At 45.6% G+C, this 16,997-nt stretch overlaps 1 protein-coding gene across 1 annotated transcript in view; it reads left to right on the top strand.

Moving 5' to 3' along the window:
* Positions 1 to 16,997, top strand: part of DPP6 (dipeptidyl peptidase like 6) — a 689,297-nt gene that overhangs the window by 166,234 nt on the left and 506,066 nt on the right. The window lies entirely within an intron of this gene.

Below are 16,997 nucleotides of genomic sequence, written 5' to 3'. Positions count from 1 at the left end.
AATATCAAAGATTCTTGATTCTTTCTTGAATATTTTCTTCAGCTTTTATTAAGAGTTATTTGACTGTGTTTTAAGGATTTTGTTTTGTGGTGTCTTCGCAGCAGGGAGGAGGGGGCTTCTCCATGATTCCAGGCATTGGTCTCCTGCTTTAGAGCCTTTCGGGGGTCACGGCATGAGGCCGTCCACAGGTGCGTCCACGTATGACCCTACGTGTACACGTGGAATTTTATGTACGGTTTCAGAAGGTTTGTGGACCCCTGGAATTTTGTCTCGTATCCTCTAGGGGGGTCCCTGTCATCTAGACTGAGAACTGGTTCTCATTTCTCACGCAGTGTCCTCTGGAGAAACCCAGCGGCCTACCCGTGTGGATGTGTGCAGGGCGGGGCTGCTGGGCGAGGGTGTGCGGGGTGCCAGGCAGCCTCATCTCACGAGTCTTTGAAAAAGGCATTGTTGGCTTCATTCTCAGCCTGTGAATTCAAGTAGGAGACAAACGGATTTCTTCCCCCTTTCTGATCCTGTGTGGGAACTGCAGAGAAACGGGTGTTTCTCCTGAGTTAGAAAGAAATGCCTTTCCCAAAGATGAATTCAGTCAGCTTTATTGAATGGAAAACAGGTGTTGTCTGTCTCTAAATGCCTCTTACCTGGTGGCTCCTACCTGGCAGAAAGAAAAATTGGTCTCTTGGCTGAAAGAAGGGTGTGTGCAGATGAAGGGAGGGAGATGAGTGAACAGAGGTGAAGACAGGAAGACGCAGGATGGCGGGGGCAGGGCGGGCACTGCGGGCAGGCACCAGGCAGCATCTCAGTTGTAAGGGTCAAACTGGGGTGTTTACAGCACCAGGCCTGGGGGCGCAGAGGGGCAGCGTGGTACATGCCAGGATCCAGAAAGACAAGGCTCACGAACTGGGAAGACCCGTGGACACCACGTGACCAGCCTGAGCCTCAGTTTCTCCACAGCAGTCAAGCTGTGGAAAGCAGAAAGCATTCCCTGGCAAAGCAGCCAAGAGAGGAGGACCCCGAGAGAGGTGGAAGGCACGTGCCCCAACTGTTTACTTCATAGGGAAAGCTCCGGGTGCTTTGGGGCAGAAGGTGCTCTGGAAATGGTGGGAGAGAGGGTACTCAGGGAAGGAGCAGAGGCGTGAGGCCATGACAGAGCTGACCAGCTTCCAGGATGAGGAGATGAGAAGCTTCTGCGGGTTTCACAGGGGTGGGACACAAGGCGGCGGTGTCGGGGTTGGAATAAGAATGAGAATGCTGGTGGAGTAAAATTCACAGAAGTCGACGCGGGCAGTGCACTGTCTCTGGTAAAAGTGGGGATGCTCAGTTCGTGGGTTTATTGGCTATGGGCCATTGCAGGGCAAGCACATTTATCTACTTCAGCTAAATGGAAAATCAAGACCTTTGTGGTTCATGGTCACATGTGCTTGGGTGTGTGTGAGTGTGGTGGAAATGGAGGAAGAATGTTTGAGGTAAAGCTAATCCTTGGTAAAAATCTCTTCCCTTCAGTGGCCGAGTGGGGCTGGGGATGGATGTCCACCCAGGAAGGGAGGGGCACCAGTCCCCCACCTTGCTGAGGACTGCGGATGTGTGTTCCATACAAAGCCTGCCTGCTGACCCTTAGACGGATCTGTCCTGCTTTAAATTCTCCATATGCAGTGTACCTTCTTATTTCGCACACCTGGACGGACTTCTCCCCTGTGAACCCCATCTGCCTTCCCACCCAGCACACAGGCCGCTGTTCCTATCAATGGCATATGAACAAATTTCATGGAAATCACCCCTGATCAATCATTGCTATCTCCTCAAAGCAGGAGAATTCTTAGTGTTGAAGGGTTATGCCAGATCAAAAAAACAAAAATCACGTGAAAGAAAGACTTACTAGCTTTATGCCCAAGAACGTCCAGTAGGGTAGGTGGTAAGACAAACCATCCAAAGCCAGGGGGAGTGGTGTGGCCCATTTCACCGTCTCTCATGCAGACTCAGTGGGAACTACCATCTCAAGTGTCCCGGATCCCCACCTGCCCCCAGACATAATTATAAAAACCTTAATTCCTGGCAAAAGGCTGCCTGGTAGCTCACTTAGAAGCACCCCCTTTTGTTTAAGAGGATTTTAGTCTGCCCGATTCAAAATAAAATGGAAATAAAATAAAAATTTGGAATGTCTCTGGTAAGAAGCCAGGTTGAAAGGTGATGGAGGAGTAACTGGGGGGAGCACAGGGTGAAGGGGCTGTTTGGGGTAATTAGTAAAATAATCTCCAACACCCTGTGCAAATAAACCCGTGCGTGCCAAGTAAATATATATATACATATATATGAGTGGAATTACATGCCATAAGCCATTAATAAAGATGAAGATCATGACGGTGAAGATGATGATGGCGATGATGACTTGCTGTTTCTAAAGAACAGTGTTCCAGCTCGATGAATAGATTATCTAATTTATTCAGTACGACAGTCATTCCCAGCAGCTGTCCCCTGTCACCTTGCTGTAGTCAAAGAATCAGGTGCTTGGAGAGGTTGACCAGATGGCCCGGGATGATGGTGTTTGCCTTCACCTGTGCCTGGTCTAACCATGGTGCCCGTCGAGCTGTATCTGTGCCCCGACCACTCTGGATGTGCAAGACTCCTTTTAAATGGTTGTTTGCTTTGTGCTGTCACAAAGCTGCCACAGCTGAAGAATCTCATTTCAACTCTGGGTATTGTGGGTGTAATTGAGGTAGGTTTATTAATCTACTGGCTGAGTTTATAATTTAAAATCTGGGATGTGATGGCAGATGTCATTGCCCATCATGAATTTTGGTGGCTTGTGCTGAGCTTCTAAGAAAAATCTAAGCAGGAAGTCCGAGGTCCAAGGATGTGACCGCACAGTCTTAATTACCCAAGATGCTTCCCTTGGTAATTTTGGGGGGAGTGGGTTCCAAGGATGGACGCCGTGCTTGTCTTGGTGTGTGTTGGCAGAAGGGCACAATTAGAGGACCCAGGAGCACAGAGAATAGGGGAAACAGTGATCATATCTTTACTGGGTTAGGAATTAAACAAAAATAAGAGCTGCAGTGAGGGAAAGAACATAAATCACATTTTATTGAGTGCAAGGGTTCGAGTGTGTCTGAGGCAAGGTTCTACAGGAAGATTCAGGATGGAAACAGGAGGGTGTTGCAAGCTAATGAGAGAGGAAGAGAGGAGTAAGTGTAGGAGGAATTCATTATTAAGGAAAAGGAAATAGGTTATTGCCAATCTAAAGAAAAGGAGAGTGACTAAGAGAACCATATGGGCCAAAAAATGCAAGGTGTATGAAAATTCCTGATGCTACCAACACGTGAGTAAATTCTGTGCTCGAAGTTTGCTGAAGGCAGCTGGTCTGTTGAGGTGGGAGGGAGGCTTGTCAGGGTACGGGACGGCGGGGAAGACCAGAGGAAGACAGATGAGGGGATGCAGCTGAAACCCAAGTGAGCTCCTTCCCCACCCCCCACATTAGAAAAAAGAGCTGATGGCTGTATTCTGGAAATTGAAATCCATTTTCTTAGGGGCAGTGTGAAACACTAAAGGGTTTTATGGTTATGCCAGAGTCCAGAGTAGATAGTTCGACAATTAGAACTATTTGGAGGTTGACAAGGCAGTAGGCTTAGATGAATTCTATCCCAAAAGTGGGGAGAGAAAGAGCCAATGAAATGTGAGATTTGGAAAGGTGGAGACACCCCCCCAGGACTGGGGGGGGGGCAGAGGAGGAACAGTCCTGAGCGCAGAGGTGCAGGCTGAGCAGGGGAGCCTCACCTCACTGCCTCTGGCCCCGGGGAAGTGTCCCGCTCACCCTTTCCCCTTTTTGTCTTCAGCTTCCCTCCCTACTCGTGCATGGCTGTCCTGTCCCTTCAAAGAACAGAAACTAGGTGTTTCCAGAATTTTTATGTCCCAGTACTTGAAAATTCTTTGGTTTCATGATGCCTTTACACTTAAGATACAACATGATAACAGTCGACGCTTACAATAATAGGAAAAAATGACTTTCAGGTAAATTACAATCCTTGGTTTCTACACCCCATGAAAGCTTTGCCATCCTCACTCCGCCATGTTTGTTTCACCACCTGTAAAATCGGAACAGTATTACCCGATCTCTTTACCAGTCTTCCCAAGGACCACCTGAGATAAATATATGAAAACATGCTGAGAGAAACACACAATGCTTTATAACCTCCGGTGTTATTTTGGTAAGGATCAAGAAAAACCATAATTGTGTCTGGAATGTTAAGAGTTGATAAAGGAAAGATATATTCTGCTGTAGACTCTGACATAATATAATTAAAGTCTGACTAAAAGGAGAGAAATCACTTCCTGATGAATTATGAGGCCCAATTTATGGAATAAATTATTGGACTAGTTTTTTAAAAGTCCAATAGTGGTTATAATTTATCTTGATTAGTAGAAAGGTTTCATAAAATGGAGCACGCAGCTCATTGATCCGCTCAGTGAACGAGCTGTGTGGGGCACTCTGCACAAGCCAGATATCCCTTGCTCTGCGGAGGGCAGCTCGGCAGCTCGGCAGCTCAGCGTGTTCCATCACAGTCGTGGGACAGAACGAGAGCTGAATGTTATAATGGAAAATGATCAGTCTGCATGACTGGTGCAGAGAAATGAAGCATGACATTTGAAAACACATTTCCTCCGAAGATCTTGAAAGATCTCCGAACCAGAGCTCACCCACACATCTCTATTCCCCAAATTATAAAGCAAATCATCACTGATTTGGGGTTTGGCCCCCAGTGGCTTTGCCTTCCCACGCTCCTGTATTCAGTTTTCCTTTCTGCTCAGGCTGTAAGCAAATAAGCAGCGTGACACCGTGAGACTGTCATATCGTGGTAACCCCCTGTTAGAGGCATCTCTGCGGAAAGAAGAGAAAATTAGAATCTGGATTCTCAGTGGGTCGCTCTTGATTAACACCCACCAACCTCCGATCAGTCACTGGGTGCAGTCACTCAGCTGTCAGCCTCAGGTTAGGGGGCAGGTGTTCGGAAAAGTTCCATCTGGAGCTGCCACTATATCCCTTCTCAGCTCATGTCAGGGAGGCCAAGTGTATTTAGCCAATGCTGAGCTTCAGACTGAGGGAATGGAATATCCCTCTGCTCTTGAACAGAATAGACCTGAAGACATTCTTGCCCCTCTTTTTTTGGCTGGGGGTATTTAATTGTGACTTTATTTTGTATTTTCTTTACTGCAAGGGCGAATAAGCACCCTCGGCACATATTTTTTGGACATTTGAGGGGAGGGTATTTTTTTTCCAGTTTTATTGAGAAATAATTGACACATATCACTGTGTGTGTTTAAGGCATAGAGCATGATGGTTTGATTTACTATATTGTGAAGTGGCTATCACCTTGGGCTCAGCCAACATCCATCATCTTACACAGATACAATATACAGAAAAGAAAGAAGAAAACAAAATTCTCCCGTGAAGAGAACACTTAGAATCTACTCTCTTAACCACTGTCCCGTATGCCATGCAGGAGTGTTAGCTGCAGTCATCATGTACTCATCCCTAGTACTCATGTGTCTTCTACATGGAAACGGTCACCTCTGCCCACCTTCCCGCACGTGTCAGTAGGGTGGTGGTTATGGCCCTTTCTGATGACCTTGCCCTTTCGGATGACCCCTCTGTATTGGCACCTGGCCAGCCCCCTCCCAGCCACCGCTGTCCCAACAGCACTGTCACCTGCCCTCGGGCTTACGTGACTACTGTGACGTGGGTTCTGTCTGTCCTCTGAAGGCACATCTCCCATTTAGAATACTCAAATCCAACACCCTGTGCAGATGGAGAAGTCAAATAAGGGACAGGTGGTAATTTCAGGCATCTAGGTAAGAAAGTCACACATGGAGGAGTAGCTTGTATGTGTGAGTAGAGTAATGGCAAAGCGGTAATGATCTCCCGTGGCTGCCACTGGTTAGAAGAGGTCCTTGATGTCCACCCAGTTCATTTGTTTTCATGAATTTTAGCTTTTCCTCTCCTTCGTTCCCAAGAACAAATATGAAAGGGCAAATCCCTTGACATATTTTCTAGGTGTCATTTCCTAGTGTGGTGGTCTTAAAGGCTGAGGAGCCAAAGGTATTATTGACAATTGGATGTATTATTGGGCAGAAAGGGCACTAAGACCAAGAATGGGTTGGAAAGGTGGTGACAGGTGGGATGATTTGCAGGAAAGAGGTGCCCCACTTTGGGCCCTTGTCTGGATGGCTCCTCCAGCTTCTACAGAAAGGCAGCTCGTGTTTTAGGGAAATACAGTGAAACAGCAAATTCAATGTGCAGTGGCTTTAACACAGATCTTGTCTTATTCTCATAAGAGTGCAGTTTCTGTCTTTATCTGCCTGTTTGAGAGATGGGAAAATGGAGGCTCAGCAAGATTGATGCCACCCACCCCAAATTGCAGAGCTAATTCATCACAGAACTGGACTCGTGCTTGAGATCCAGTAGAAAGAGAACATGTTAGGGAAGTGGACTTCATTATAGGATTGTGTGCGCTTTACCTCTTATTTTAAATTTTTTTTATCATGCTTTACAAGAAAGAGCGAAGGCTACAAATATGTTGTATAAGGACAATGCAAAATGAATAGACTCATAGTTTTGTGCATTTTGAACCTCACTTAGTAAATACTCAAAAAAAGTGTTTGATGATGCCCATTCCCTCAAAGTACATAAAATGGGGCCCATAGTTCAGAAGTGTACAGATATTCTGCTATAGCAAAACATGTATATTCCTTAAAAAATCACCACATAATGCAGAATCACACTATAAAACTGCAGGGTTTATGGGGAAAATGGGGCTATGGACAAAACACATAAAGAAAAGTCAGGTGCCTCGTGGAGATGTTAGCACAGTTTTATTTGTGTTCAGGGGTTAAGAACCACATACGAACTACGATACGTATGGCACTTTGCCTTGAACTAGACCTGGAGTTTGGATGGCGGTAACTGCTGCGTGTGAGGATGAGTGTGTGCATGCGTGTTCCTAAAGCTCAACTCAGCTGCACACATTCACCTAGGGTCCCTAGCAAACCAAGGCACGCATAAGCAAACACAGAATTAGTGGTATGCTTATATTGTTCCTTAATATATCAACGGCGTTCAAACAAAGTCACGTTTTCAAAACAAGCATTTTAACAGAACTGATGGCACCTAGGTCCTCCCTCTGAGGAGTTTACGATCCTGTTCAGAATAAAATGTGGATAAATAAGAAATTACTAAATGCCAAACTGAATGCATGTGTGTCTTGGAAAGGGAGGGGGGCGCCTGGGTGGCTCAGTCGGTTAAGTGTCCGACTTCAGCTCGGGTCACGATCTCAGGGTCCTGAGGTCCAGGCTCTGTGCTCACTGGGACATCTGCTTCTCCCTGCCCCGCCCCCCCCCCAGCTCATGCTGGCTCTCTCTCTCTGTCTCTCTCTCTCAAATAAATTTAAAAAAATCTTTTAAATAAAAGGAAAGGGAGGGGTTAGTGAGGCAGTCAGGGAAGTGTTCTTGTAGGAGGTGTTGAAGAAACGCTGTAAGCAGAGTCACAGGAGTAGAGGGAAACACGTGGGAGGGACAGGGGGAGATGGGCTCAGGACCGAATGGGAAATAAGGTCAAGTAAGTGGTTTTGTGCAGAAGCCAGAGTGGCCACGGGGAACAGTGATGGGCATCTCAATAAGAGAGGTTTTTGGAAGTTTGGGTAGACCAGGAGTCTGCGACACAGACTGGGAATGAATGTTTACAGACCTTAGGCCACCGTTCTGTCCCTTCCAGTCCCCTGTCTTCTTTCTCACTCAGCAGCGTTCCCTGAGTTCCCGTAAGGGCCACTGTCAGCAGCTGAGGTTGCACCTGTGAACACAGGAGGCAAAATATCTGCCCTAAGGAGTGTGTGTCCTAGTAGAGGAAGCAGCAGCGGAGTAAGGAAATGACAGGGGTCCAAGTAGTAATAGGGCTTGGAGTCAACGAAGTGGATACAGGGATAGGGAACGATGGGTTTGTGTGGGAAGGTGGCTCTTCCCGTGAGGGTGGCCAGAGATCTCCTCTGTAGGGAATCAGCACGCGAATACCAATGTGGCCTGTGTAGGGTGGGGAGCAGGTCTGGAAAAGTTGGTCCAGGCAGAGGAGATGGCAAGCATAGAGATGCTGAGCCTTGGGGAGGCCACCTAGCAGGCTGGGCTAGCAGGCTGGAGTGGAGGAGCAGGGCAGGGGGGGCAGCAGGGGGAGAGGATGTGGGACTATAGCAGCGACCCTATAGGGGCCTTAGTCCATGCTTAGGAGTTCTGGTTGTGCTCTAATTTTGAGCAGAGTGTGTCATGATCTGATTCACCTTTTTTTAAAAGTTCATTTTGTTTGTGTGTGGAGCGTAGTCTTTCATGGATAAAAGTGGAATCACAAAGACCAGGTAGGGGCGAGGGGATGGTAGGTTGGGCCAGGGTAGTAGATACAAGCATGGTCAAAAAACGGGGGGCAGGAGGGAGGGCGAGAGGAAGGCAGGCAGGAAGGATGGAAGGAAGGAAAAGAGACAGTTGGATCCCAGATATGTTTGACACTAGAATCTTCAGACCAAAGCCCAAGATTGGGTGTGAACTATGGAAATATAAAGTGAGGATAACTGAAGCCCCCTCCCTGCGCAGCCCCCGGGGTAGATGGAGGTGCAGAGTCCTGCGATGGGGACTGCCGTGAGAAGGGGAGTGTTAGGGGCTCGGTCGTCCCCTCAGAATTGAAGCCCTAGCCCCAGGACTTCAGGAAGTGACTGGATTTGGGGATGGAGACTTTCAAGAGATGATGTAGTTAGGCAAGACCATTAAGGGGCCCTGACCTGATCAGAATGGTGTGCTTATGAGGAGAAATTTGGACATACAATGAGCCAACATGTCTGCACTCCAACAGAGGCAAGACCCTGAGGACACAGTCTGGTCTGAGAATCCGTTCACCACTGAGGACACATAGCCAGGCCCTACAGCATTGTTGACTGCACAGTACTTCAGTTCTATAAGGCCCTGTTCCCATTTGGGAAGGAGTTGAGCAAACACAGAGACTTACTTAAGGAAAATAATCACCATGTCAATAACCAACACGACAGCAAGTCTAGAATAAGAAACCTATCCCTCTGCCTTTCTAGCAGTTCTTGTCTGTTATGGGGGAAGGTCACCTGGAAGAATGAAAATGGAAGAACAAAAGGGAAAAGAAGTCACAGAAACTTCAGTGTGACACACGCTGGGTCTAGTCGAGGGAGGGGAGATCAGCTCATGAGCAGATCAGTATACGTTTCTCTTACCAGGATAAAGTCATCACCTTCAAGGTCAAGATTAGGAAGCTGGTCAGAACAGTTCCATTCTTTTTATATATGAGCAATTTTTAATCCCACAGCTGTTTGGGGAAAAAAATATGAGTAATCATCACCTCAATGATGGAAGCTAGATCAACCTCCCACAAGTTTGCACCTTGAGAAGATTGGATGGAAGGAAATACACAGCGATGTGAGCTCGCATGACATTTTGATCAATGGTCTTCCACTTGAACTGGATGCTTCATTAATTCCTGTCTACACATCTGTTTCTGCACTTCTTCCTACAGCACTTTCCCCATGCTAGCCTCAGACCCAGTACTTACAGCTTTCCAAACATCCCCCCATTATATTCTTTTTTTGAAGGTCTGTGGGGATTGGTATGAAGGGGAATGCTATAAATAGAAAGAAAATAACTCACATGGCCAGGTAGAGCTCCCAAGAGGCCCTGCTCTTTGACACAATTAAGCCTCATTAAGGTTATGTTGTGCTGAAAAGTGGCCTTCTCAAGGAGTGTGAGATGTGCATTTTATTTAACTATATTTACACTGAGTTCAACTATTCCGCAGTCTCATTATGTATAATGCATTTACTAATGAAGAAATCAAAACATGACATGCATAAAATTCGTAGCACAGTTTTCAAACTCTGGTGGTACAGAGACGCGCCCTTTAGGTCAGAATGCAGAGTTCATGCGTGTCACATGGTCGTTAAGAACATTGGCTTCAAAGTCACAAAGATCTGGGCTTAATCCTTGTTCGACCTCTAACTAGCTGTTACTTGGGACAAGTTATCTCTCTTCCTAAGCCTGTTTCCATTCGAAAAATGGGAAATAACAAAATCTCTCTAGTAGGGTTTTAATGAAGATGAAAATTGTATTACCCAAAGCTTAGCATGCTGCCTGGCATAGAATGAGGAGGGCCCAGAGTGGTTGCTGTGATGGGGGTGCTGCTGATGGTGAACAGGATGAAGAAATGATGGTGATGGTGATGATCATGGTGCTGGTGGTGCTGCTGCTGATGATTGTCATAATGACAATGATGATGATGGTGATCATGATGATGGTGTTGATGATGATGATCATGATATTTAACTGAACACATTTTCTCTGAAATGAAATACGGTGTTGCCTTTTCAGATCATCAGGCAAAGAAGGCCCCTTAGGACATGTCCCAGCTTTGGCTTGTGCCACTCAAGTCCTTGGTATGCTTCCTAATAAGAAAGGGAACTTACATGAATTGGTTTTTTTTTTTTAAGATTTTATTTATTTATTCATGACAGACAGAGAGAGAGAGAGAGGCAGAGGGAGAAGCAGGCTCCCAAGGAGCAGGGAGCCCGATGTGGGACTCGATCCCAGGACCCTGGGATCATGACCTGAGCCGAAGGCAGAAGCCTAACCATCTGAGCCACCCAGGCGCCCCATGAATTGGTTTTACTGAAATGCACCATTTAATATTCCCTCACATATTCTAAGCTCAAAAAATACAGATGTAGACAATTGTATTATAACTTTTAGTAAATTTGTTCAATCATAATATTCAATATTACTATATCATAGATTGTATTAGCAAGTATTAAAAACACTGTAAATGAGAGACACCTGGGTGGCTCAGCTGGTTGAGCATCTGACTCTTGGTTCCAGCTCAGGTCATGATCTCAGGGTCCTGGGATCAAGCCCCGTGTCAGGCTGGAGCCAGCTTAAGATTCTCTCTCTCCCTCTCCCACTGTCCCTTCCCCCACTTGTGCACGCTCTCTCTCTCCCTCTCTCAAAAAACAAAAACAAAGCAAAACAAATAAACCTGTAAATGAGAATGTAACCAACTTATAAACAATAAGCTTAACATTATTGTTGTGGCCAGGGAACTTTCTTGGACCAGAAAAGGGAGATAAGGAAAACAAAAATATTTCATTCTCTTACAGTATATTTCTTAGGCTTTATTGTATTTTATTTTGGTCTTATGCTTAACAAGAGATAAGACAAGATAATGGGGAAAAACAGAGTTCTCTAAAAGTGCAACATTATCTGATGGCATGGTCGAGAGGTTAGTATCTGTAACTGCCAAACCATGAAGAGAAGTTACAGACTTGTGCTCTGTACCCCATGCCATGCGTGTGGGTAGCTGGCTAGGATGAGGTCTCAGGAGAGAGGACACTCTCGTTCCTCCCTGAGATTCTGGGCTGATTCACTAAACAGGCCCTGACTTGGATCCCCTCAACAGTGCTTGTGGGTTTTGTGAATGAATGTGTAAAAAAGGAAAACAAATGAAGCAATCTTAGGAATGCCCTCAATACAGGGAAGTCCTTGAAATCAATCCATCCTTTTGAGGATCTTGGAAGAATCAAGGTCTTATTCACCAGGGCTCAGGTTCTGGAAGAAGAAACAAGGAAGGTTATCTGTCCCCTCTGAACAAACCTGGTCACAGATGTGTTTGCCTGTGAGACCATTAGTTAACCAACCGCACTTGCTAGGTTTTCTACTCAGGACCATTCACACTGGGAGGCTGGGCAAATCATTCAGCAGAGTGGAGCCTGATTTCAGTCACAAGTTCTCAAAGTTCTCTGGGGCTACCTGTGACGTTTTAAGGAGGTCTGGAAAGTGAAAACTGTCATCATAATAAATCTAATATTTTCTCTGCCTTCTTCACTTCTATTCTTTCATGAATATGAAAAAGTCATTAATTTTAGAGCCTGCATTGCAACTAACCTTGTTAAGTTTCGATGCAGTTTCAAAGAAGAGTGTCTGCAATTATCTAAAAAGGCAATTAAAATATCCCCCTTTTCCAACTACATGTGTGTGAGGTCTTATTTCCTTCATATACTTAAACTGAAGGAACATGTTGTAAAGAATTGAAGGCAGAGGTCAGGATCCAGTGTTCTTTTATAAAGGCACATATTATTGAGGTTTGCAAAAATTTAAAACAATGCCAGTCTAATAACTTATTCTTTTGGAAGATATAGTTATTTTTCATATGTTAATTATATTAACACATAATGGGTTCTTTTAAATAAACTAATGTTATAGGTGTACTTAAAATGTCTTATTTAATGTTTTATTTTTATATATTACATTATAATATTATATATATATATACACACACACACACATATATATCCCACATAAACAAAAGCTCTTTGAAGTTCTCAGTAACTTCTAAAAGTGTGGAGGTACTGAGCAGAAAATATTTGAAAGTCACTGGATTAGATTATCCAGTCAAAAATCCTCTTCAGGCCCGAAACTTTTGGTTCTAAAACATGCCCAGGGGCGCCTAGGTGGCTCAGTCGTTAAGCGTCTCCTTTCGGCTCAGGTCATGATCCCAGGGTCCTGGGATCGAGCCCCACATCGGGCTCCCCGCTCAGCGGAGAGCCTGCTTCTCCCTCTGCCACTCCCCCTGCTTATGTTCCGTCTCTTGCTGTGACTCTCTCTGTCAAATAAATAAATAAAATCTTTAAAAAAAAAAACAAAAAAAACCCCCAAATATGCCCAGCCCTCGCTATGTTCTGTGAGGACCAGCAGTGAGTGTCCTTGCCCTCAGCGTCGCCTGGACCTTGTGGAGAGACAGCTATCTCCATGAAGGGGTCAATTAGACAGCCCAGCACCAAGGACTCAGCTGTGGGGCTCAGACGAGGGGACTGTGGGAAGTAGGGTTTGGAGAAGGCGGCTTCTCCTTTGACCTTGGTTACTTTCTCTGTGATGACACACTGTGCTCTCAGTAGGGCATGTTCCACAGAATGCTTCTGGGCTTTATTAAGAAACTTTTTATTGAAACCAAGTATTATCTCAATAACCAAATTTTAAACTCACAACGCTGGACCTAGTGATGCGAATGAGCTACGTGAGAGCTTTTAAAATTGCCCTGTTTGTTGATTGTTTTGACACAAGATTGGTTGTGTGGCTAGACAAGGCCAACTGGAAGATGAAAAGGCCTCGGGAGGGCGCCTGGGTGGCTCAGTTGGTTAAACGACTGCCTTCGGCTCAGGTCATGATCCTGGAGTCCTGGGATCGAGTCCCGCATCGGGCTCCCTGCTCGGCGGGGAGTCTGCTTCTCCCTCTGACCTCCCCACTCTCATGTGCTCTCTCTCTCTCATTCTCTCTCTCAAATAAAAAAAAAAAAAAAAAAAAAAAAAGAGACGGCCTCGGGACCCTGAGCAAACCCCCTATTATGTAACTCTTTAAAAAAAAATCTGTAATATTGAAATGTTACCTGTCACTTTTAAATCCCCTATCATGGGCCTTGTGCTCTATAAGACACTTTGTGTAGGTTATCGATTTAGTCCTCAAAGATGCTCCCTAAGATGACAATTGTGATCCTTGTGCTATAAATGGGGGACTAAGGGTTAGTGGACCAGGCGGTGGCCAAACCACGCAGCTGCTAAGTGGGGAGCCTGGTGCTTCCTCCGGCTGTCTGATTCTAAGCTCATGACTTTTCCCTACACTAAATTTTCAGTGGTCAGCTCGTGGAGTTTCTGGGATGACTGAAGAAGCAGATTGCAATGTGCACATAGTAGGTGCTGGGCACATAGTAGGTGCTCAGTTGGTCTTAGTTCGCCTGCTCTGCCCAGCTCCTGGGTCACGTACTTTGTAGAATCAGTGTGTGGTCAGAGCAGGGTTAGCCACATAGGACCCAGGAGAATAAGTCTGTCCTCTGAAGGTTCCTGCTCTCGGCTGTGCTCAGTGGGCGTTTGCTGATTAGTCTGCTGGTATGGCGTTGCAGTTAACCATCCCTGTGTTCATGGACAAATCCCTCAATTTTTCTGGGCTTTGACTTTCTTTTCTCTAAAAGAAGGAATTTGGACAAAGGTACCTTAAGACCTGTATAGTCTATTCAAATCTACATTGTACTGTTGCTCATTTTTTTTTAAACAAACTTAGTAGTTCCAAGAAATAATGGAGTTTTAGGATTTGAATGTTTATCCCAAATCCTAGAAGTACCAATTGGAAATCTGCATCACAATTAAGGAAATGTGATGTTTAAGAAAAACAGCAAAATATATCTGTTCTTCATCACAATTCCTCGGCATCTGGTATAAAATTGATGCTATAAAAAGGACTTTCTTCTTCCAGTGTTAAACCCTAAATAATGAGAAATAATACAAAGGAAATTTCTGTCCTCCAGTAAGTAGAGAGAAGGACTGTCCTGACTGCCATTGTTTGAAACTGTGGGCTGACCACAAAGACTTGCATTTTGTGCTGCTTTTCACGATGAAGTAATTCTCATCTTCCCTGCAGACTAAATTCGGCGTGTTGAAAGAGGGACGTGGTTCTGTCCTCACGTTGTTAGTTTCCCTCATCAGCCATGTTATGTAACCCTATTAAGTGCGTTTAGTCCCGCTGCGAGCGCATTGAAGGCTGTGGCTCATCACCCAGTTCTGCAGCCTGAGCTGCTTTTGTCCCTCTGACGGTGCCCGGGTGCTATGCTGGAATCCTGTCTTACGTCAACATAGAAAATCTGATCATTGCTGTTTACGAACCGATAATATAGGAAAAACCAATCTGAATAGAGAGAAGGAAACAAGTCACTTCCCTTAAGGAAAGCAAAGCACAGTCTATGTAGGCTATGGAGTAACAGCTCAGAACCACAGCATCTAGAAGCTGGTGGGGGCCAGAACGCCATGCACGGCTGTCCTTCCAAGTACCTGCAGGGGAATGGCTTGTCCACCGGCCCAGTCCCCCAGAGGCTGTGCAGGTTTTCGTCTGAAAAGTCTAGTACGTTCAGGGCCCGAGGCACATGAGGTTTTTTCCTGAAAGAGGAGGGAGCTAAGACCCGGTTCCATTGGTGAAGTCTGTACTAACCAAAAGGGGGAGTCAGATGAAGGTGTGCCCATGCGGGAGAGGAGGTGGTTTTCCCTCTGGAAACAAGGGTACAAGTGTCCCCATTCTAGGCGAGCCTGATGAGGAATCCCACCCTGGCTCCAGAGCTCAGCCCCACCCTGAGGTACACAACCTGGGGCCTTTCGGTCCTTCAGCCCATGTGTGTCCTTCTGCCCACAAGACCCCTGGCCCATGCGGATCAACTCTCCTTTTATTGAAAACCTCCCTTTCCAAAGGAAAGGGCACTGAGGAAATCAGGTGGAAAAGATCTACTGCAATCCTAATGAGTTCTGATTAAGGACTGGGTTCGTGTTCAACACCGTAAGCTCTTTCATGGGAAGATTCCAGGGTCCCAAGGATATCTGCTTCTGTCATTCCAGCTCAGCAGACTTTGTGTCTTCACCAATCAGAGGGAAGACATTCAGAAGCTGAAGTTCCAGAAATAGGCCATGTAAATCGCCTATGTATTTTGTTTCTATCAAGTTTAAGTATTCAACAGCACTCTACTTACTTGTCAATCCGGACAGGTGCTAGGGCCGCCTCCTTCTGGGGTAGCAGTCTGGGAGGGGGCGAGGAGGTGGTTGTCCCACTGGGTAGGGGGGGCAAGCAGAAAAAAATGTGTTGAAATTAGAACAGGTAGGTGTAGAATTCTAGCGTGATCCCGTATTACTCAGCATACAGAACACGAGAGGAGAGCAAGAAGGGGGATGCAAGGGCCAGCAGTGATCAGGAAGGCTCCAGAGAAGGCCCCAGAGTGGCTAGACCTTAGGATTTCAACAGCACACTCTGAGGTGCTGGAGGTAAGTCAGACAGGCTTTCCAATTTACAAGGAGTGCACCTGCTCAGTGGGGCCAGCAAGCGCCATGGCCCATCACTCAGAGAATGTACCTTCCTTGGCAATAATAAGAGGGTCACAGAGAAAGTCAGAGTCAGGGCTAGGCAAAAGACATCAGGCTGCCTCTCCCATAAAACGACACAAAATGTCTCAGACATTGGATCTGGAAGCCAAGTCACCATACCTTGAGGGAGAAAAAGTCCAGTGAAGTTGGACAATATGATTTAACAAGACCTGGAGGTATTTCTGTCTCCAGGATTCCCTGCCATATATTTGCTCTTGAGATTAACCTATTAATGAGATGCTTTGGACAAAGTCTGTACCGAAGCCCTCAGGTTATATCAAAGGACTGCCAGAGTGGGTTTCCTGGTTGGAAGTTAAAAGTTCTCAAAATTCCTTCTACCTCCAGTATCTTGATATAATCTACATCTCCCAGGATAGATGATTAGCTTCTTGAGAGTAGGTACCCAGATTTATTCACCCACGAATCCCCGGCTGCTTCGCACAGTGTTTGAACAGAAGGGAATATCTCCATAAGTGTCCCCTGTCTTCTGCTAAGATAGGCCTGTGTGCTCCATCCGTCTTTGACAGGCCTTTCTCCTGATACTTACTTTTAATTAAATGAAATGTTCATCAGAGTAAAAAAACATGCTTTGCTTAGTACATTACCTCAGACTACAGAGAATGCACCTCTGCTACTTCTTATGGCCCTTTGGGGACAGCTGTGAATTTAGTTTCTTATACTTTATTAGTGTAATTGAAAAGGACATTAATCTAAAGGGAGGCATTTTGTACACTGCCTGGCTAAAAATTATACAAATGTGGTTTTCTCAGTAGTACGCCGGCTACTTAAATTTCACCTAAAGATTCACTGCTAAGCTCACAGCCCGCTTTTTCTTTTCTTCCTTGGAATTTGATTTTAGAGGTTCTGGGATCCCCAGAATTTCATTGACGTTCATTTTCAGAATCTCATTGTGGGTAAGCAGTGCAGGGGAGCTGGTCAGGAGTGTTATTGAGGAGAAATACACACAGGTGCTTAAAGTCCTTTGAAAGGGGCTTAGAGAAAGAACCCCAGAGAGAT

This window comes from Mirounga angustirostris, unplaced genomic scaffold, assembly GCF_029215605.1.
Source record: "Mirounga angustirostris isolate CCGP_5_RB_7025 unplaced genomic scaffold, mMirAng1.0.hap1 SCAF_12, whole genome shotgun sequence".
NCBI lineage: Eukaryota > Metazoa > Chordata > Mammalia > Carnivora > Phocidae > Mirounga > Mirounga angustirostris.
Note: the sequence above shows the minus strand (reverse complement) of the source record. Positions and strands in the feature narration are given on the sequence as shown.